The 24,134-nt window shown below is 37.8% G+C and overlaps 1 long non-coding RNA gene across 2 annotated transcripts; it reads right to left on the minus strand.

The window, feature by feature from the left end:
- Window positions 1–1,356: 1,356 nt before the first annotated feature.
- Window positions 1,357–24,134, minus strand: LOC128075905 (uncharacterized). Of its 2 annotated transcripts, XR_008204149.1 has the most exons (9): window positions 21,762–24,134; window positions 18,623–18,699; window positions 17,234–17,356; window positions 15,498–15,620; window positions 12,523–12,632; window positions 12,164–12,406; window positions 6,417–6,536; window positions 5,312–5,497; window positions 1,357–2,747 (listed from the first exon to the last, which is right to left on the minus strand). It is a non-coding gene; the product is annotated as an uncharacterized LOC128075905 (long non-coding RNA). The 2 variants fall into 2 exon arrangements; XR_008204143.1 differs by lacking the exons at window positions 6,417–6,536; window positions 12,164–12,406 and having other exon boundaries at window positions 18,623–24,131.

Genomic DNA, 24,134 nt, shown 5'->3' on the forward strand with positions numbered 1-24,134 from the left:
TCATATCTCAATAACTGCTCAACTTTTCAGAACACAGAACATCTGTGGGTTGTTTTTAACAAAAGAGGGTTTGATATGAGAGACGGAACATGTTTGATATTTTTGATTAAATTTTGATTTTGATTTTTGATGTTTGATATGTTTGATTAAATCTTTTAGATTCACACATTCCAGATATTAAAAATCAGAAATCAACCTATTGTTGATATTCAAACAGATATTCCAAGTTGGAACTGTCTGGACCAGAAAGCTCATCCAGACCTATCTGCAGTCCAAGAATATATACTGTTCTGTGAGCAATGAACAAGGATTCCCTGTACCCATAGGTAAGAAAATACCTGCTAGCAACAGCAGCAACCATTTAGTCCTCCTTTCACCCAGTTCTGTGGGAGACTGTAGAGACAAAAGTGCTGCCTTTTCCATAATGTGTAACCTGAATATTTAAGGCTGTTAAGGTCTCAGAGGATTTGCTACTAGACTCAAGTCATTACTGGTCTACTCAGCCAGCATGCTGCTTAAGAACTTTATGCTCTGTTTGTCCAAATCCTCTCTGCTGATGCAGAGTCAGATAGGGCATGCTTTCTCCTTTCTTCTCAAAATTACAAATTCAAAATTACATTTGATTTTGTAATTTCAAATACATCAGAAAATGCCTCAGTTATTGTAACGTACTATTTGCTGGAACATTCCTTTAAGCTTCCTATCTTTGTGAACAACAGGAATCATATTGTTAGATTTACATATCCTGTGCCAAATTCATATGAGCTTGCAATTTTGTTTAAGTAGAAAAATTATACTGCTATTACAATTTTTAAAACCTACTATTCAAGAGCATGCTCTAAGAGTACAAACATTGTCTAGATAGAACTGAATATGAAATTCTATTTCCAAAATTTAATTAGCAAATATCTTTCTATCCAACTAAAACACTGCTTTGCAAATACATTTCTAATCAATAACCATGCTTCTTTACTATTTCTAGAATCACGTAATTCTTTAGGTTGGAAGGAACCTTAAAGATTATTGAGCTCCAACAGCCCTACTGTGGAAATAGCTGTCGTCCCTCCCCACAAGCTGAGGCTGCCCAGGACCCCATTCCACCTGGCTTTGAGTGCCCCCAGGAATGGGGCACCACAACTCCTCTGGGCAGCTGTGCCAGGGCTTCATCAGATCACAGTGAAGTGGTGTTATCAGCAAATTTTCTGAGGGTGCACTCAATCTCACTGTTCATGTCACCTACAAAAATGTTAAATAGGACTGGTTCCTATTACCTTGTTTAGAGTTATCATCATAAAACAGAATGCAGAATAAAGAAAAAAGGTGTTTAGGAAACAGAACAAATACCAAAACCAGAACTTTATGAGCAATAAAGCTTCAGGTCCTCATGAAAAGAATTTAGATCACTTAGCTCCATTTGAATGCCATAAAGACTCAGTGTTCCCGTATTAAATTTAAATAGGTCACTCTGAAAGTAATGCCTTCTATTTATTTCTATGGAAACAACAGCAGATACAAAAAGCACAACAAAACTATTGATAGACAAAGTCTCAACTACAAAGCTCTGTTTTTTTTTAATACAGTGACTGCCATTAGCTATGCATTTTCACCAACAATGAACAAGAGCCTGCATGCTACGCTCATAACAATCTACATCAGTAGAGATGACCCACTGTTGCCGTTGCTACTGCTGAAATGCACCACTCACCACCTCACTGTGTTCACATTTACTGTTCGGTCTCCATGGACAATCACAGCATGTGTCAATGAATGTCAGTGGGTGCAGTGATTTCCACATGGAGGAAACTCATGACACTCATTCGCTTCATATGCACTTGCATGTCAGATGCCATTCCGTCAGACTGCCCTTCTGCTGCTATATGTCACACAGCAACAGCATGTAATGGGATACTGATGGGAAGGTTCAACCTCTACTGTTATACCACCAATGTCTGCCTCTGACATAGTGGGTCAACATATTAAAATAGGAGGCATTACTTTTGGAGAAGCCCTTGTATGACTGTATATCTATATACATTACTTACCTGAGCAAAGTCCAAAAACAGATCCTCAGCTCTAAGAAGTTCTTGTTAGTATCCCTGTCACATGACAGCACTTATTAGAAATATTTGCATTCCACACACTGCAGAATACTCTCTCTCTTTTTTTTTTTTTTTTCTTTTTCCAGATAACAGCTAAAAATTTTACTGCATTATTAGGAAATTTTAATCATTGTTCCCATGTTTCCTGATAGTAACAGACAATATTTTACTGATGTCAGCAACTAGCAGTTGACTTATATGGTACTACTTTTTAATCTGGTTTGCATTCTTATATAGCTTTGTTTAAATTCTCAAAGCAAAATCTTCAGCTGCATCTCAGCTGTGACATAATAGGTTTACTAACAGTGTTCAAGAGGTTAGTGCTGAAGGTAGTTAATGAAGTAAGTGTTGTCTCTAGTGCATGATCGATTTTTCATGCACTTTCTCATCTTCATTTACATTGGGAAGCCTGTCTGTGAAGCTGTCGAATAGCTCCCCTAGGCTGTCAACCCAAAGTCTCATTGTTCATGCCACAATTGCTTTTCCAACTCATCAGCAGCAGGTCCAAATTCTGATTCACAGATGAAGATGACATTCCAGGCTGAGGTGCTTGGTCTGTTTATTTCTCATCTGCTCTGAAAACTTTCAAGCATTACTTTTTTTTTCTTTATTTTCTTCCCAAAATCATCCGATGCTCTTCTTTAATATCTGCAGAGGTACATATGATGACATATTAGGACAAACATAGAAAGTCTTTGAATAATTACAAAAAGGTAGAATCAAGCCATCTTTTCCTGCATACACCCACACCACACAGAAAGGAGATGTGGCTGATACTTTGTTATATTTACATTTCAGATTTAATGTACGACCTCAGGCAAGTCACTCATCTTTTTTTTTTGTGCCTGTTTCTGCATCTGCATTACAGAAATAATAATTACATTTTCTGCTTCACATAGTTCGTTTGAGGACTGTTTAGTGTTATCAATACCATGCTTCACAAAATAGCAGAATTATTTAACAAACAGGACAGCCTAGAATGTCCTCTGAGAATTACAAATTCAGAAAAAGTTCTTATAGCAGTTCTTATTTCTGCCCTATGATCTCAGCCATCTATCTGATCGAAAAAACTCTTAAAGAGTTATTTTATCAGCAAAAGTCAGTGCTATCAAGGCCCCCGGGTTGCTCTGGCCTCTAAATGCTATTGCAAGAACATAAAGGTGAAACAGATGCAAGACTGGAGCAACTCTCATTAACTGTGCAAGAGGGAATTAACAGTTCGGAAGAAAGTCTAATGCATTCACTGGTCCCTGTGGCTGGACTGGTTGTTGCACAGCAGAGCACAGCTGATTTAAAATTACACTGCCCTCTCAAGTTACTCCTCATAGAATGATGAAATCACGTTAGTTTTGATTACCTCTTTGTTTCTTTTGGTTGAAACCATGTTTGGGGCCATGTCATGCACATGCAAGGTAAAAGATGGAAAGGATGTAGGCACGAAAGTTTCCTACATAGAAATCCAGCTGTTTATTAGTGTACTTTCTGTGTCCTAGTAGAGTCTAGAAGGCCACAAATTAACAGAAGCAATTAATAATCACACATGAGATTCTGGACTCGATCTGGGGGAAAGGAAAGACTGACAAGTGATGGGGTTAGAACTGAGCTCTGATAAGACTTTCTGGCCTCACACCCTGTGACTATTCAATTAGACATGAGATCGAGTTGTGTGCCAAAAGGCCTTTTGCTGCAACCTCTGGTGCTATGGTGCAGAGTTGCTCTGTGCAGGAGGTTGTGCCAAGCCATGGACCTTGCCCGGGAAGTCTGGGCCTCAGTTAAATGCTGGGCAGTGGGGATGCTTTGGAGCTCAGCCCTGAAATGAGGGCAAGCAAGTGACAGCTCAGTCTAACCGCAGCAGCTCTTCACTTCAGCACTGCCTTTAAGGGCATTTTGTTTTGTCATCTCAAATTAAAATAAAATTACAACCACTTGGGTAAAACTAAAGGCCTCTGTTGTTCTTCAGTGGCTTCTGCCATTCACAGATGTTTCTCTCATTGAAACCCACAGACAACCATGCTTATTCAAAAAACATTCAAACACTATAACGTTCAACAGAAAGGGGCATTTCTTGTTTAAAAAAAATCGCTAATTTTTAGATCCATTTAATCTTTAGCCTTCCTTGCAAATCTCCTTGAAAACGATCTCTTTCTAAGTGATTCATTTGCTGTAAGAGGATGCTAACACCAGGACAGTGCAAAAATAAATATCGGAAAAGAGCAAGCAAAAGGGAATGTGTCACATACTGACTACAGGGAAACAGCGCAAAACATCTAATCACAGCAGTGCCAGGAAACTTGAACCTGTCCAAAAAGATCCAGTGCTCTCAATGTTTAATTGCTGTTGATGGCTGCTGGTCAGTCATGCATGACAATGTGTGTGTCACGCTGCTTCCTGCCTATGTTCATTCCTGTCAGCCTTCACTCCAGGTGATGAGTACTACTCCTCTGACCACAGTAGAGAGAGAGAGAAAAAAAAAAAAAAAAAAGCCCTCATAGACACAAAGCAACATGTACCCAAATAACCTAAGCCACAGGAACAGAGCACCAAAAATGGACAGCAAAAGCCAGTTTATATCAACCTTTCTCCCCAGCTTCATTTATGCTTACAGAAAAAAAAGTGGCATCTGCGACCGACAGTATTCCAACTGGCAAGATTCAAGTCTCCTGTTTGCTTGATTATATGTTTGAACACATGCTTGGGGCTGTGTGGAGCAATTTGAATTACAATTGAGTAGCAATGAACATTATAATTTTTCGTGAACTGGAGCTTTAAAAACCTTCTCCTTAAGCTAATAAGAAAGAGAGAGAGTGGGAAATGTAGGAGGTATGACTTAAAAGGTCTAGAATTTGTATAACAGCTTTCCACCGTTTTCTTAAAGTGACTGTTTAATGGTTTATGTATCTGGGCCCAGATTCAGCAAAGCACTTAAGCATGCATTTAACTTTAAGTATGTGAATGATCTCATCCTTATTCAGCAAAACCCTTAAATAAATGCTTAATTTTAAGCCTGTGCTTATCTGCTTTGTTGTAGCAGGGCCTATTGCACACTTCTATATCCTGTTATATCAGTAATATAATTAGGAGGAGCACTTCTCTTTTACCTCTCCCATCACTATCCTCATGTCAAAATAAAAATCATTAACCCACAATTATTTAACTTCATTCTGCTTTGGGCAAAACTGAAGTCTGAGAGTCAATAAATGTCTTAAACATACAGAACATATCTGCTCATTCACATTCCACTTCAGATCCATCTGCCGTCAAAGTCAATGGGAGTCCTGCCACCGTCTTCAGCAGGAGCCAGGTCAGGTTCTCAGTCAATACTGAGCACAGAATCCATCACAACAATACATAAACTGAATTGTGAAAGAATGGGAGAACCAATGGGGCAGGAAGAAAATCTGCAACAAAAGCACAGGAGAAAATAAAGCGTTAGCTGAAAATTATTAAACTTAACTACAGATAGGATTCTTGGAGGAAGGAAATGAAGCACCATTTCTGGATCAACAAACTTTCAGTAATTAGGACACAGAACATATGACACTAGTTTTGATGATCTAATCATTTTGTGGTCATTCTATTGTCTGCGTACTTCATTCTTCTTCCCGATAAGTTGAGAACGAAGGTAGAATACAAAGCAGGGAAAAGAAGCTGCTTCACATGACATTTCAGGCTCATTTGATGATGTTCCTACTGCAGTCACTGCCCTTTTCCCCCTCCATATCTACACACATCTCATTGAGTGCCAGAAAAGCAGTTGAGTTTCTTTGCTATCAAGGATGAGAATAGTGTTTAAGCAGTCTTACAAAGAAACACAAAAACACTGAGAAATGTTGGATTGAGCTCTCAGACACTTTATCATTTCTGAATCAACTTTTGCCACCTTTAAGATTCAGAACAACTTGACATCCTCTCACACCACTGAGTCTATGGGTTTTAAAATTATTATTACTGCTACTACTACTGAAGAGATTATAAGGATTAGGAGAGTAATATGTGTACAAGAAAGAATAACTACTTGATTGATGTTGTTTAACATATGTGCTCATTCTTTTTTATCACAGATTGAAAAGTGGTTGCAAAATAACTCCATAAAGAAGTCCTGAGGCACATTCAAGTGTCACATTATCTATGTTCTGAAGCACAGTGGGAGGAAAATAAAAACATAAATAAGTAGTTCTGCAAGAACAGAACTAATGATGCTGTATTTCCTACTGCTTTGTGTCTCATAATTAATTGTGAACTACAGTTGAGGCTTTTCCCACGGGTGGGACACATATGGTCCATCTCTCACACTCTCAGAAATATAGATATACATACTGTGTGGATTCTTTATGGTTAATAATGCATGAACTCATTCTGTGCTTCTGTCGTTAGGCAGGGTTCTTGCTGGATGTCTCTTCTTCATCATGCTCCTCTATCTCTATCTGTTCATCCATCCTTCCACAAAGAATAAAGTTCAGTACAGTATTCCTATTCTGTCACTTCTGTCTGATATCACCAAATTAAAATCTGATTAATTTTAAATACACACATGCATATACCCAACCTTGTAAACTACTTGAACGAATAGGCCTACATCTTTATAAAACATGACTCCAAACTATAAAATATCTATAGGCATTTCCTTTTTAAAACATTTTAAAGCAAAGGGAAAGTACTATTAGTTAATATCTTGTCCTCCTGAGGCATCTATTGTTTTAAAAAATAAGTCTCCAGAACTCTTGAGAACTGCAATATAAATAAGTTAAACGTGTTCACAAAGGGCTGACAAGCTCACTGCCAGTATGGGAATATATCACGGAAGCTTAGTCTATTAAGTTCAGGTTTTGAATGCATTATAGATTTTGAAGAAAAGCTGAAACCAGTTGTATATATGGTGGCACTGAATTACTTCATCTTACATTCATTCTATCCCTTCCCATTCTTGGAGATATTAATGACTTAAAGCATTAGAAAGCATCATTCCTAGTTATTGTGATTTTTAGAAAATAGAACTGTGAAAATTGAATTACTGAAGCAATGTAAATTTAGAACCAGTTTTAAGTTCAGTTTATATAATGGCTGTGTTTAAAAAAGGATGCAGCAAATTGCTTGGAACTCAGCCTTCAATGAGATAGCCAAAAAAGCTCATGTAAAATTAATAAGCAGCCTTTTTTTTTAATTTTGAATGCAGCCAAAGCCCAAATGTGGAAATAAATACATTCTGTATACATGCAGAATTTTCATAAACCAGCCATGCTTATGCATATCCTTTGCACTTTGTAACTATTAGCCATATACTCTATTGAACATGATGTTTTCTAAGATCCGCAGTGGTTTAAGTATTAATCTGAATTTTGTGATACTACTTATCAAATTTAAAATCACAGATATGACCACAAACATCAGAAAATATACTACTCTATTCAGTGTACTGCCCTTCTTGATTTTTGTATCTTTGCAAATATTTTGCTGTTTGCTTTTTCAAAAGTATGATGAGGCAATGTGCTGAATTTATGTCAGGAAACATTGGGGGGGAAAAAAAGGGAATATCTTCATGTAATCCATAAATCTAACACAAATTGGGTGTTTGGTGTTATATATTTATAAACAGCACACCCTGCATTTTATTTATTTATTTATTTAAAGGATGAAAGCTTAATTCTCTGAAATACCAGGGGGCAAGTATAAGCTGTCCAGAGGAAAGCACAGTATGGCCAGACAAAATGATAGCTCTCTCACACTGCTCTGTCATTGCAACTAAGCCCTGACATGAAAGCCTTAAGGGTGTGGTAAAAAGGACTGCCCTCCAGTGTGCTGAAAGGAAACTTCAGCATCCTTGCTCATTCGTTTTTTTGTATAAAAACTGACAGATGTGTCAAAGGTGTGATAGCTTCGTGAATAAGTAATAAGTCCTGACAAGTTGGACCTTATCATTCCCTTCTGCCTAAGGTGAGGAAGGAGCCTGGGGTAACAGTGAGGGCAACTGAAGAGCCCTGGATTGGACTTGCGGGATGGCTCGCCTTGTTCATCTGTGCTCCTGCTGGTACAAAATGTATTTGACGACAAATCTGATCAAATTCATCCCCGGTGTAATTTCAGAGAGGTCAGTGATGTTACACCAGGGAAAGTACTGGTCCTTTCAGTTTATTTAGGGAAGTCGACAGCAGCTTTGGAATAAAAGCAGTTGACTGAGCAATAAGCTTCCTTACCCTCAGCAGAGCTGTACAGATACTTTACAAAGAGAGCTGTGATTATCAGAACAATGTACAAGTACTTTGTCAAAACCTGTGTTTCAGCATGGCTCACAGGGGCAGGAAGGTGCAGTTAGTGTGCTCAGCCACCATGACCCTTTGATGTCCTGCCCAACACTGCAGGATCCAGCTGAGAAAGAAAACAAGCCTCTCTTAAACAAAACCAATCCAGGAGTCTTCACTTTGTAAAGGGACATCAAGGTCAGATTACAGGAGGCTTATGTTTAAGTGGAAGAAATAAGGACTAATAAATTTGTGTGTGAAAAGTTCTGTGGAGACAGCAAAGCTTACAATCAAAATACAAAGATCGCCAGCACAATGAGAAATGCATGAGGTATTTTGGAAAGTGGGAATTCAATAGAAGGGGGCACCATCCAAACTGGAGCACAGAAGTATTTTCACACATCCAAAATCATCTCATATAATGTAACTACACACAAAAAAAGCTCTTCATGGAAAGCTTTCATCAGAAGGAAATAAAAAAGTATGGAAATGACAACAGATGAGTAATGTAACTTGATTAGTTCTCAAACTTGGGGAAAATATATTTTTCCACTCAAATTTGTAGAAAATCACAGAACTCTAATAAACATTTCAGATAATGGGGAAAAGAAAAAAAATCAAGTTAGCATATATACATGCACATTTTGTAGAGCATATAGGCAAAGGGTTAGAGAAAAGGATACAGCAAAAACCATCTGCTGTTCAACGGCAGGCAAGAAACATTGACTTGGAGGTGCTGGATAGAAAGAAGACAGCCTCAGATGCAAAGGAAAACTGGGCTGTGTGGACAGCAAAAAGCACAGAAGCATGAGTAAGGACTGCAGGAATGGCACAGCAGTGCAAGACATCTGTGGAAGATGTCAGGACAAGGTCAGCAGCAACAGCCAGGCAATAGAGTCCATTATTCTGAATGTAGGGCAACTGGATGGGGGGCTGTGCAGAAGAAAATAAATGTGATGAGGCACAGAGATCTGGAATACCTCCAGTGAGACTAGTTGTGCACTGATTCATGGGCTTGGGCTGGGGGTAGCAGTCAATTCTACATCACCCAGACTTGTTTGGTCTACTTGTGGTCCCCCTTTCTGCATTTTTTGAACTGCTTCAGTGTTGTCTTTCCTCGATTTTTTTTCCTAAGGCCTGAAATGCGATGCCTGCTATGAACACTGCCTTCTTTTGACATTTTCACTCTCTGATAATGCTGCAAGCTAGCCTTGAATTTTAAAGAGTGCCATGCATGCACACACTCAAGCACTCCCACTCAGAGGCTGTCATTCTCATCAAACATCTGGAAGTCTGCTTGCCAGAGTGCTGCTGCCAAATGCTACTGCATCATCCAGGCAGAATTTTGCTTCCCCTACAGGGTAAGCAAGAAGAGCTCAAGAGCAGATTTACAGCTGTTGATGTGGCAGCACAGAAGTCTCATGCAGTAGCTTAAAGCTTCTTACTTACAGTTTTAGCTCTCTGAGGAGTTTGGTTAGAGAACGGGTTGGCTGTGGACATTCAAATCCTTGTGGCCTGAAGAATCATTCCTTTTCCTTTTATTTTTAACTTTTTTACTATCCAGCACTTGATAACTCTGGCCAGACACAGATGGCTGTAATTCCTTCAGACTCTGAAGAAAGCATCAATGTTGGTACAGAAGCTATGTGAAGTACCATAAGATTTAATCTTTGTCACTCATGGGGAAAAGAAGGAGGATCAGACTTCAAGGCGTCTGACTTCCTAAATCCCATCTCCTCTCTGAAGAACTCCCTGCCCTGGAGGAAATCCTATGTACTTCAGGCAAGGCACACAAAACAGTGGTAACAAATACTACATTGTCTTGTCTCTGGCCATAAGAATAAGTGAGTCTTCTGTCCTGGTTCCCTTGCCCTTCTCTCCACACAAAAAATTCACTAGGGAAATGGTGGGTGGTACGGAGGGGGCACTAAGGCTCTGAAGGAAAACAATGAAGAAAGACAAGTGGAGGAGAGAGAGAAATGAACTTCATTCAGTCCAGAAGATGTTTCTATCCAGCTCCTGAGAGAGAGTAGAAAAGCAGAGGAAGAGCAGTGGGAAATGAAAAGCACCACGGCAAGATAACAAGCCACCTAGAGAGGCAGAGAAGAGCAGCAAGCCTTTTCTGAGCTCCCGACAATGCTAGGATAGTATCCAGGAATCCTGGTATAAAACCAAGATACAGCGGTTACCTTCCTAGCCTAAACAGCTTAACAGAAAATTTACATCCTAGTTAAGATGTTCAGCATGTTAGTGTGAAAATGTGTATCAGAAATACCTGATTTCTAAAGGATTTTCCCCCAAAAGAGCAAAGCTTGCACACCAGGAGACAGGGAGACATTTGACGGCACAGCACGAAGCAGGGAGCTGACTATTCTGCCTCTATTAGGACAGCTGGAAGTTAAAGTAAGTGGGCTATTGAGAACAATGGGCTGGAGCCAATGGAAAGGCAACTTCCCAACATTTCAATTTAAAGGTCTCTCAGCTATGGAAAATTATTGCCATGGGGCTTTTTTTCAGGTCAGGGCAATAGGGAAAGTGCATTTTGAAAGCACGACAGTCCATTTAGCAAGCATCCCTCAGCCATGGGCACATATTTCTTCAGCAAATGGTTGACTGTGTGCGCATGCACTCTTCATCCAACTTGTAGAAAAACACTACCAAAAGGGGAGGAGTTTTCCAGTGATGTTTGTGTGGAAAAGTTCCACAGTCCTCTTCTGATAGTAGAAAAGGTTCAGAAAAAGGAGGTTGTATCATCAAGTGCTACCTCATTTTATGGCTAGTAGGTCAGCTTTTCTGAGGATGCTATAGAGAAACATAGTGCCTTTCATCCTGATGATGGAAACACTGAAACAGTACACAAAAAGTATTATCATAATTGCTGAAGAGCTAGAATAAAATAAAGGCATTTAGACAATCTTTCTCCAAATCTTTATGAACTGCTTTAGTCTTCAATTTTTGCTTTTGCGTTAAGAAAAACCATTAACAAAACCAGGCACCTAAATAATCATAAAGAAGTAAAAAAAACCCCACAGAGTAAGTCAGTGTCTTGTTCTGACTTAGTCAGTCCCAATGTCTGCTTTAGGCAACAATACTTAAGCAGAAAGAGGCTGAAAGCTGCAATTTTTCTAAGGCCTGAGAACAAAATGCAACCCTGACTACAAATGCATTTGAACGGAGGTATAATTCCCACTGACTTAGAGAAAAGACACCCCTGTACTTGTGGCATGCTTAATGCATTTGAAAGAGCCAAAAGCAAAACTTGAGAAAATAGGTAATGAAAAATACAGTTACACTTTGCTTTTTTTCATCTTTATCTACTGCTAAGTTGTGCCCTCATGAAAAGGATGAGGAGGGAGCGCTGAGACATAGTGAGCTAATAGTTAATTGGCTGATTGGGCACACATTCTTACCTCCACTGCCCTGCATCATCCTGCCTTTTACATCTTGCTTTGTAATACCACACATCCTACCAAGTCATGTCCTTCTTAGAATTTCACATGTTACTTTGCGTCTAGAGATTTGGGATACTTGGCTCAGGTGTCAAAATACTATCTCCTTTTAAGCTGTAGAATGAATCTCTTTGGATGCTTGATTACCCAAGAGCAGAGAGACTTATAAGGGAATTAGTTGCCCTCAGCAGATGATCGGCTTATTCTACAAGTCTTATAATTTTATCTTGCTCAGGAAGAATAGGATTTAGGGGAAGTCTGAGTCATTCTAATAGAACACATAATTGTGCCCGTTTTATAATTGTGAGAGTAGGCTTGTTATAGTCATTTGCTATCTCAGCTGGCAGGAACACTATTTAAAAAGGAGTTTGAAGACTACCTGAGGCAGCTTAGGCTTTTGAGCACAAAAGAACAGCAGTTTCGAGGCACTGAAGAATTAATGGTTTATTTCCCAGTCTTCTTCCCACATATCAAATGCGCCCCATTGTTGTGTGTGAATGTAGCATACATGAAGTACAGCTCTCCCAGGAAGGGAAGCAATAAGGATGTATCAGTAGACTGTTAACAAAAGACAGCACCCAGGAATGTAAAAGAAACTTTGGTCAAGCATAATAAATCAAATCTGCAAATAAACAAAACAAAAATGTTATTTATGTCCCTAAATAAGTATTTGCAGAACAAATAAATTAGGGTTGGACAGGCTTCATTCTCAAAATGAAATGGATGTTCAGAACTCACCTTTTAGATGTTCCTTATGGTCAGATCCAGCAGATGCTGAGACATGAATTATAGATTAGAAAGATCTTTAATTGTTTGCATTACAACCTCTTCTGCTGTTTCTCTGTTACCTGGAGAACATAAAAGTTTCTTTCACTCCTTACGTAAGAGATTTCACATTACGTACAGACAACAGTGATGCAGACATATTGCATCCTCTATGGGTGGCTATCTACTACGTTTTCTTTAGAGATACTTTCACATAACCATAAAACAACAGATGTGCTAAAATTTAACTTGTGTCAGGGTCGGGGTGCACATACACAACTTGCAGGTTAGTCTTCTGTTCCTTTTCTTTTTAACACTTTTTTTCCCTCTAACAACATTTTAAGAGGACTCCACCATTTGTTATCTGTACTTCTTTCCAGTCTAGTCAGCCTCATTATTTTTATGCGCCTGAATGCTAAGGTGGTGACAGCTGATTAGGTTTGTATTACACTTGCTTTTCTTCTGTTGCACATCCTTCAACAAACTTTGACAGAAGTGAGACATCAAGAAAAAGAAAATTAAAATAGTAACAAAAAGGAGGAAGCAATTGAATGCAACAGGATTTTACTTTTAATCAGCTTTGTTCTAATTTCAGCTCACCCAACAGTTTTTGTTATGCAAAGGAACTGTCCTTCCTACTGATTTAATGAAAATGGTCATTTTGCTGAGGGTGTGTGTATGTATCATCCATTCAAGATTTGAATATGCCTATCTGAGTTTTCTGAGCTCAGTATGCCCTCTGGTTTGTTTCCCAATGTGTTTAAAATTAGAGCAACTACATTTAGTTGTTTTGCCAACTCAAATATCATTCTTTTTTTTCTCATAGTCAAATCATATGTTTCAGCTTTAAGTTACTTCTCTTAAGGTGCTTTTCTGGACATATTTCTTTTTCACTCTCTACTCCCTGTACCCACACCTGTTCATCCAATACATCATATAAACCATTTGAACTTCCCCACTTGTCAGTCACAATGCTATCAGAGGCAGTGATCTGTAGGCTTGGAGCAGCAGAGACAATACACGCCTGGGTCACTAGTAATTAAGCAATGTCAGTGGTTGAGAGGAGAAAATTCAGTTCAAGCCAAACTGAAGCATTTAGATATTTTACTGCTGCATCCTTTTGGTCCTCTCTCAGCTTATAAATATTAATTTAAAGACTACCAACAAGGACAGTAAACGGATTTAGGCATAAAACTTCCTGTCAGGAGTGATTTGTGCCCAATAAAAGGAGAGCTGGATAGAGAAAGCTGCTTCACTAAGTTTATGATAGACAGTGAAAGACTGCCATCAAAATAAAAAGGCTTTCACTATGTAGACTGCTATATGCTGGGTGGGGGGGGTGTCTTTGTTCCTAACAAGCATCATAGTGGTACTGTATTGTTTTCTTCCATAAGCACATTTTACCCTACTGGAGTAGAACCAGCACTGGTTAGTGGGCTTTGCACAATCACCATCACAGGAAGGGAGCTCTTACATCGCTGACCTCTTGTACTGAACTTTGCGATGGAGAAAGTTGACAGAAGTTCATCCTTTTTTTTTTTTTTTTTTTTTTTTTTTTACTTCATTCCCAAATTGAAAATAGAAAATAATTCAGTAGGCTCTATATGGTCTGCAAGAGCGTGCCTTCAAAATGTGAATGCAATGATAACTTTCTCCCGCTCTCCTTTTGTGAACATGTGGGATACCTTTGTTCTAACTTGTAATTATTTCATTCTTGGTTAGAAAATAGCATAAATTTTGTTTCCCTTCTTCATTCCGGTTTCTTTAACTTTTAAATCATTTTGTTGCTTGATAGTCATGAGTATCTTAATAACAGATAAATATAAGCAAAACATAAAATTTTACATTAATTCAACTGAATATGTTATCCATACTTAATTGAGCCCAGATATAGCAGCTGATGCTTTCCGTAAGCCAGAATTGGTGTCTGCAGTACATGCCCTGTCTCCATAGCCAGATCCACCAGTGGACATACACCTCACCTCTGACAGCCATACTACATTTATTAATCCCCCACGCTGCATTCACTGCTAACACTGCATTGTTAGTTTTTACACGGGGCAGCAGACCTATCCTTCTAGCTTGCCTTGCTTGTCTCAGGTTTGCAGTTTTCATGTTTTAGGAAGGTCAATTAAAACATTAACTTCTCCGTGAATTCTTAGATCTCTAGTGGGCTGAATAAGTCATGATGATTACTTCCTTGCCTTGAGACTGAGGGCAGAAGTGGTGCACAAAATGGATGGCACCGTTCTGAGGAAAAAGACTTTCAGTGTAGGGTTTTGCTCCTTCAGTATGTGATATTTCCTGCTGGGCAGTTGATGGCCGTGGCTTGATCCATAAAGGATCACTGGGGAGAAAGTGCTGCTTGTGAAAGCCTTACATCTGGAGGACACTGGGAGGAAAGAAAAGGAAACACACAAGTGGGGAAATACCCTCCTGAAGTAATGCTGAAAGACAGACCTATGCTTTGCCAGTGGAATTAACGTGAAACAGGGGCCCTTAGAGATGATCATTCTGAAGAGAAATGAAAAATACATAAAACTTTGTTTAATTTATGGAATTTATAGGCTGCTGACCAGTAAGTATAAAGTTCTGTTCCCTTGGTCCTCACTATCACTCATGTATTACTTGTCAGTAAATGTGGTGCACTCAGAACATAACAGCTACGGTAATATTTCTGTTCCCACTGCAGCTTTACTACACCCATGAAACTCTGTAATCTTTAAATTCCCTCACTGTTAACATCTGCTGAAACATTATTGGTCCCAGCATAGCCAAGCTGCTCTGAAATTACATTTAGTAGAGTAGTTAATGCTAACAGTATAATTCTAGAAGCAACCATGTTTTAAAAAGGCTTTAGGACTGGCACAGTTGCTACTTTTGCTTTTACTCCCATCCCATTTCCCTGCCTTTTATCTACCCCCCTTTCCCCCCATCATCTCACTTACCAGCCAGAATTTATGTTTAAACACCAATTCATTTTCTTTCTAGAAGAAAATATCATCATTTTGTTTGTTGGTCTGCATCGCCAAAACAAATTTCTCAAAACAACGTATGTGTTTTTTTTTGGCCTAAAAATAATACAATTAGAACATGATATTTTAAGAATCCAAGAGGTTGAAGTTGGAAATTAATCAAACTGCAATAAAAATAATAGCTTCCATCACCCATTTAGGATACTTTCCATGGTTTAAATTCAAATGACCTTATGTATAAGCAAAAGGAACAGTCTGCTGCTTGTGGCAATTATCAGTGAAGATACCTCAATATATCCATTTGCAGCACATAAGGAGTTCATGTGTTCAGTTTTGCTTCTCTATGAAAATGTTGGACAGAGCACATTTAACTTAACCACTGATTGCTCTTGTTATACAAATACTATTCCAAAAGCTAAAAACACAGAAAACATCTTCAATTCTTCTACAGATTTTTTCAGTGCTAGCTAATGTAAAACATATAATATATGTATGGCTGTGTAATGCTATATGAAGATATATGCACAGATATTCTAGCAAAATAACAAAATTACTTAGGGAAATAAAGAGGAATGTATAAGCATTTTTCAAAATAAACTAAGATGAAAACTTCCACTTTCTCTCCATTGAAAGAAAAAGCCACATTTAGCAGGAATTCTGTCAGCTTGCTAACTTGTGGCTTTCTCTCAAAAACATAATGCAGAATACAATCTTCTGGAATGGAAAAATTACTTCTTATTACATATTTATGTCACTATGAGTGTGACAGTATTTTATTTAGAGTACCAACATAAATCTAAAAACTATAGTAATTTCAAAAAAATTATCAAGACTTTCTGTTCAAAAAATAATGAACCGCGTAAGTTTGGAACTTCAAAGAATAATCAGTGTATTACTTAGCCTTGCACAAGGGTAAGCAGACTGCTAAGTATCTTAAATTTAACTGGTTCCTGACTCATGAGCAGCAGTAAATGACATCTGTGCCAGATGGCAGTCAGCATTTCTATGTCTATACACTGATTTCCTCTTCTCATATCCCATCTAGCCTATGTTATTATTTGCTGTTTAAGTGATGGTGTCCATAATGGCACCCTGTACTGTAGGCTAAGGCCAGAAAAGGAATTTCCTAGGAATGCCTTGCAGGTTTTTAATACTGTTCAGTAACAAAATTTGTTCCACTGCTCAAGACAATTCATTAAATATTTTCCAATCAGATTTTATCCTCCCACAAATCTCTTCCATAAACACATTTTCAACAGAGATTATTTTGTTATTGTCTCTGTTTAAAATGTGCTAATATTTCCTTTCAGCAAATGAGTAAGCTCATAAATTCTTTGTAAGTACTGAAACAATATTAGACAGTATGATGCTACTGTGATTGAGTCACCATCCCTGGAGGTGTTTGAGAAACATAGATGTTTTACTGAGGGACACAGTTTAGTGGGGAAATACTGGTGGTAGGTGGATGGTTGGGCTGGATGATCTTGGAGTTGTTTTCCAATCTTAATGATTCTACAATGCTATTTGAAGTAACATTAAATAATTTCTTTTGAAACTTTGCAATGCAATGCAGGATGATCTTGTTTGAGGTATGGATAGCTTACTTTTCATTCTGTCACACTCATATCTGATTTCTGTACAAAAGGGTAAAAAAGAAGGTGAGAAGATTGAGAATTGCAGTAGAGGGAACCGAGAACAGTAAAACTCACCTGACACATCAGCAAAGCCAGTGATTGCTGAAAGTTTAACATCAGCTACTATTACTACTTGCCAGAAGAGAGTCCAAATTGTATCAGTGACATAGTTCTCCCCAGAAGAGGGAATTACAAAGCCTGTGAAAGCAAAAGTTGAAAGCTATTTTATGCACCATTATCATAACACACTAAAATATAAAAATCAAAGCACATGATGAGGCACTGCTTTACAAACTTCTCAACGTAACTTTTTTGAATCAGAACTGGAATGCTGCCCCTCCCCAGACTTTTCAACTTGTTATAGAAGCTGACACAAAACTGGTTGGAAAGATTGTTCCAGTGCAACCATTTAGAAATCTGGAAATTTCCATCTCTTCCTGGAAATGTATAAAAACCACAGAATTTTTTGAAAAATACTAACACTCACTAATTAATCCTGACGTATTTTTAAAACAGAACATGAGACCAAGCCATTTTAGCTGAAAATTTGCTTTAGTTAAAACTAGAGCTCACATGATGATTATTGATCTTTAGTCAATGCCAGCTGTGGGTAGGAATCTGAATTCTGCTATTCATAAACTGCTTTCATATGCAAAGTATAGTATTGATCAATACTATGTCTTCTTTTGTCAAAAATACATTATCGAAATATTTGCTTCACTCTCGAAAGTGAAGTGTAACAAGTTCTGGAACCTTCTCAGAGGAGTCATGCATCTTGCTGGTAAAAAACTGATTTTCCTGACAGCATTTTGTCAATTGTTGATGAATGTCATACCTTCATCACTTGTCATGACAGTAAAAACAGTACACAGTTGTACAGAGCACTCTGGATCTTCTTGCTTTTATTTATTTTTTCCTACTAGCTACACAACTATTTGTTAAATCTCTTAGCTATTTTAATGATCAATGCACACATAATATTCTCATTTATTTTATGCACAGCTGCCAATTTCTTAAGAGCCTACAGTCCCAGGAGCAGCAGACTCCTAAGATCCAATGAGCCTTTCAGCCTTTGACCATTTTCCTCCTTTAAGTAATGCATGAGGCAAAAATAAAAACATATGTAAGTGCCAAAAAAAAAAAAAAAAAACCACCAAGAAAAGAGATAAAAATACAAGTTAATGATTATATTATGAAACAAATGCAAAGTAAGAAACAAAAAGATAAAAATTTTGGGCAGGGCATGCAGTAATGGAGTCATACTTCTCCAACTCCACCCCAAACTTGGAGCCTCTTCCCTAACCGTCCCCTTTTTTGTCTCATTCATCTCTGTTTTTGATTCCTTCTCATAGTCCCATTTTCCGCACATAATCAGTTCCAGCATTACATCTCATTTCTTTCTTCACAACCCGGAAAAGCCCTGAAGCAAATGCATTGTAAATTCAGAGCTGGATCTTTGCTTACCTATTAGATCTGGATTTCCCTCTCCACATTATCCCTTTCTGGATCATATTTTTGGAGTGTATGACCTTTTACCTATGCTGTAGAGGAAGATGAAGTGTTTAACGATGAATTAGATTTAATTCTGGCAGCTACAGGCTTAAACTCTATATCCCACAGTTCCTAGTTGTACGTGCTTAACTAGTACTGACTCTAATTCCTGCTCCGAGCAAACACTGTCTTCAAATAGTTTTAAATTAATACAAGTTCTTTGCAGATCATCTGTATATAGAATTCCCTGTGAAAATATACAACATGAGAAGTTTCTGCACATGTGTAATTTTGAGGGATTTCCATATGACTGGAAAATGTAATTACTACAAACTCAACCTGAAGGTGACAGCTACCAATGCTGCCATATTCACTGAGCAGCACATATGCACTGACTCCAATGGCCTTTTCCTTTTATTTGCTGACAGAAGTTTTGCACTACATCCAGTTACATCTCCTTGCTCTGCTTATGAATGAAAACAAGTACCACCCTTCTTCTTTCTTTCAAAAAAGCTTGTTTAAGAACTCCTCACACTTGAAATTGGCATGGGGAAGGACAACACAGAAGAGAAGCCCTCAGATCTCACCACTTGCGATAAAGTTGAGGATCATCGAACTAAGGCTCTTGCTCAGATCTTCCAGCTCCAAGATTGACAAACAACACAGCTCTCAGAAGAGCTTCCCAGATCCTTGCAATTTCCCACCAATGATTCAGCCACATATCATTCCACATTCTGCCTGTGCCCTGGTGAACATGGAGGATCCATGGTCGATGAGCATATTATAGACTGTGATGATGCTCTGGTTAGACCCAACCTTATTCTGAAGCTCCTGCTCAAGCACTGCTGATTGAAAGCACAGTATTTACAAATTACAGTGCACTGTACTTATATATGTTAGAGGAGGAAGAGTATGTAAAATAATGGTGTAATGCTATTATTATGATAATGATGATGAATACACGGCTCTAAGCTACACTAGTCCAAATGTGGAGTTTCACAGCAACTTTTTCTGTCAAAAAGCTAATTTAGAAAGAGGAAAAGAATTTTCTTAAATAGCTTTTTTTGAAAGAAACATGGAAAAAAAAAAAAAGCTCTGATACATAATTACAATCTTTTTTGAGCAATGTGTTGCAATGCATCATTTCAACATGACTGCTGGCTGTCACACATTAAATGAGATGGCCAGCAGTAATAAACACATACATAAAAGCAAAATCTAAAAGCAATGTTAAAATTGACCTGAAATAATATTTTGTTTTGGGTCAGATGGTGAATTTTTTGAAGTGTGGCCTATGGCCTTCTTTCAGGGCACTATCATTAAAGAAATTTTCTTCAGCTGGTTCAAGCACTTCCAAGCTCTTTATGCTGCTCCCAACTTTTAAATGAAGTGGAGGCTGACATGGGGGGAAGTGATTTGCTCCACAGCCTGCACTTTGTGCTCATGAGGGAATTATTATGAAAACAAGGACAGTAGTTCACTGGATTATAATAAAGATAACATTATTTGTATTACTGGAGTACAGAAATCATAAAATAAGAATAATAATGGATAGTTGATTATTTTAGAATGAATTCAGCCAAGGTTGAGATGTGTAACTGAATGTGAAACTGCGATCCGTAACAGCACGTTACTGAAGGTGTGAGCAGCTTGTCCACCTGTGGTATAACCCCTTTTCCCTTTCCTAGTTTTAGCCTTCTACAGCAAAACTTATTTGTCAAACTGCTTGGGTTTCCAGTTTTGTTTTTTTCTCCACAGAAATCCAAAGCTGTTCAAGAGTTACTCACCTAGAAACCTAGAAATGTCTATTGAAATTAGCAACTAAGGTAAGTAGTCTGGGGGTGCAATTTACATTTATGGCACTTTAAGACTCTTTTACATTTCCTGAGCAGTGGGAAGATAGGTCAGCAAAAACGTGAATCAGGCTTTAGGACTATGCTATTTATAAAACAATATAAAATCAAAATCAAATGTATTAAAATGGTAGAAAAAAAGGGTATTTATATCCATGTCCAGGTGCTTTCTTAATCTTAGGTCACAATAACCCTTTCTTTTCTGAGTAGAGGCTTTGCAATATAGTAAAAATTGTATTTTGGAAAAGAATGTTTTATAAAAAAGCTGAATTAAAAATTGCAGAGCCGTACTGTAATAGCATTAAGACACTCCTGGGCATGTTTTAATGGTCCATTAATGCATGCCTCAGGTGGCTGAATGCATGAGGCTGCACATCTACGACATGTGTTAATGAACCTCTGAAACATGCCCCGTCATGTGTTAATGGTGCACTACCTGGAAAGCCTCAGAAATACCTTTCAAAAACACAGAATGTTTTAGATCTTTGGAAAATACTATGATTAATTGCCCAAATTGCCTGTTGGTCTGCGTCTACTGTATCGTTGAGATATGTAATAAATAACAACACATATCAAGACAATAAACTCTATAACATGTGCAGAAAATGATCTGCTGTTAAATATTAAAACACACCCTGAACCACATTAGGCTTCTCATATATACTCAGAATGATGAATTCCTGCCTTAAAGAGCTTATAGTTAAATACGTTACAGATAAAGAAAATTATAAATGCAGAAGTTCACTAAGAGATGCTTATGCACTTTTACTGTACTGCAATCCTCCTCTGTTTCTATCTTTCATCCGAACGTTCCCTTATTTGATCAACTGTAAGACTTTTCTGTCTCAATAAGAATTTTAAAATATGTGATGTCATAAGTCTTGATTACCTTGAGTAGAATGCTATACATCCTCATTAGAGAGAACTTCAGGTATTTTTAACTCAGAAGGGCCTTTTAAGAAGTCTTATGCATGGTAAAACCTCTTGAGAAAAGTACTTAAGGATCTACTAAAATGCATTCTCACTCAGCAAAGCATTAAAGATTCTCCATGAACTTAAATTCCATTCAACTTCATATCCAAAGATAAACTCACATGTAAGACTTTATCTGGAAGGAGATGATGCACTGTTGATGCAGAACTAGAGCAGTCTGTGATGCTGCCTTTTATATGACACCATATGAGACCATACTTTATAGTGCTGAAACAATTTTGTCACAATTTAAGAAGGAAGATATTTTTAAAATACAGTTTACTTACCGTAACAGAAGTAAGAGGTAGGAGTATCTGACATGCTTAAAAGTTGTTCCTTGTTTTCACCGCTAATAAAATTGAAGTGATAGTGAGCAATTACTGTAAAGAGTTATTTTCCTCCTCTCCTGCTTTTTCTGTAGTATTTCTTTTATTTCACTGCAAAGCCTCTTAAATAAAAGGTGTTAAACAACTAGGTTGAATTCAATACTTAATGAAAATAAATAAAATGTGCCTTGCAGAAGGTAGAGTTAACCAATTACTACTAGGCAAGCTTCTGTTTTAGTCCTATATCACCAGGGTAGACAATTCTAACATTACAGCCAATAGTAACCAAGTGGAGGTCTTTGCATATCCTCTGGAGTTGCCCTCAGGCACTGTAAGCTTAGCTGAAGATACTTGAAAAGTTTAAACACTAAAGGAAATTAAATAAATCAAAATTGGGTAACTCTAGGAAGTTCTGCTTTAGTCAAACCAAATTCATAAGAGATCCACGGCAAATCTGAAATTCTGTGATACATAGAATGTTGGACACAATAATCAAACTGCCTTCTGGCAGCTTCCTGATTAATAAGTACTTTTTTTTTTTTGCTTTCTTCCAATTCAGGAAAGACATGCACTGTGTTGCTTTGCTCCTGACAGTGTTCATACTATCAGACAGTTGTCCATGCACCTTGTGAGAGGTAATAAGATCAATAGGGTGAGAACGAATGGCTTTAAGTTGCACTAGGGGAGGTCCAGGTTAGATATTAGGAGGAAAATTCTTAGAAAGAGTGGTGAGGCACTGGCACAGGCTGCCCAGGGAGGTGGTGGTGGAGTCATCAACCCTGAAGGTGTTTCAAGAACTGTGGAGATGTGGCACTGAGGGATATGATTAGTGGGCATGGTGGGGATGGGTTGGTGGTTGGATGGACTAGATGATCTTAGTGGTCTTTTCCAACCAATGATTCTATCTTCTATAAGATAAGTTTCTCTTTTATTAGACACTTTTACTCATTTGTTTTCTTCTGAAAAATATCACCTTTTTTGTATTGGGGTTCTATTACTTGCTAATAGAAGTTTTGCTTTCCATTATTTGATCTCTGTCTGCATTTTTTCTCTTTGAAAGCACTTCTGTTTCTGAAACCAGCATTGGCCCTTTATCAAAAATAGCAGATGTCAGGGTGTTGCAATTTGGTTACCCATCAAAATAAAAGAGCAGTGGTGTTAAGCCTGGTGATACCATAAGTTTTCTTGCTATAAATAGGATGCAAATAATAAGGAAATGCTACCTATGAATTAAATTAATTCAATAACAATTTAAGAAAAAAAAGCACAGTTGGAAATCTTGCTTTGTAGCTGTGAAACAGTGATACAGAATTGCAATGCATATACCTTCTAAAGAGCATCAGTAAAAAAATTCAAATGAACAGAACTAATTATAGAGACATCCTAACACTAACAGGAAGAAATACAGACAGAGAAAATTGAAGTTGCTGAGAAAAACTTCCTGACATTGAAATGCACAAGGCTTTCAGACTGCCTCTCAAGGGAGCAGCAAGGCCTTAGAAACACTAGAAATGTTTAACACTAGACTAGAGGAATCACTGGAAAAATATACTATAGGGAACAAGTTGTTATTAGCAGAAAGATGGACTGAATGCTGTAAAAGGGATTTTCTATTTCTAATGTTTACTTTTATGATAGTCATTTATGTTTTTCCTTCATTACAGGTAAAGAAAAATCTATAAAAGTTATTGGCTCTGGCAAAGCATCTTTAATTTATATGGGGCAGTGCTTTTGGTGCACTCTAGCAAGCTTTAGCTCTACTTGCATTTTTCCACGTATATTGGAAGGTTTATTTATTTATTTATTTTTATATTTTCCATTGCACCAAGTAAAACCTTCATAGCACTGAATGAATGTTCCTCTCTCTTCTCCACAGCTTTCTCAGTATGTATGCAGAACACCCAGGAAAAACCCATGCAAAATCCCCAGGTTGGGTCTAGCTGTGGGGAGGAAGAAATTAACATCAGAAGGCTAAAGGAAGAAAGAAAGCAGCAGAGGCAAAAACAAAGCTTCTAGATAATGAGAAAGGAAGCAGAAAGATCTTTAGGGATGGGAAAGTGGGAATTGAACACGACTAGAACAGGAGATGCCTCATAGCTACTTAGGAAACACTGTGAGCCAACTGGTCTCAGAGGCATTGTGTGACATCCATCTCCACCTTAGTGATACCAGTTTTCAGGACAACATTTGCCGTATTCTAAGTGAAGAACTGCATTCAGGATGCAAACTTCATTGTTGTAAGTACAGGGAAAAACAAAGATGGAATAAGTAGAATAAAACAATACCTGGTGATGGATCTGTATTGCACTGGTATGGTACAGGCTGCTCAAGGTT

Source organism: Tympanuchus pallidicinctus, unplaced genomic scaffold, assembly GCF_026119805.1.
Source record: "Tympanuchus pallidicinctus isolate F22 unplaced genomic scaffold, pur_lepc_1.0 scaffold1, whole genome shotgun sequence".
Lineage (NCBI taxonomy): Eukaryota > Metazoa > Chordata > Aves > Galliformes > Phasianidae > Tympanuchus > Tympanuchus pallidicinctus.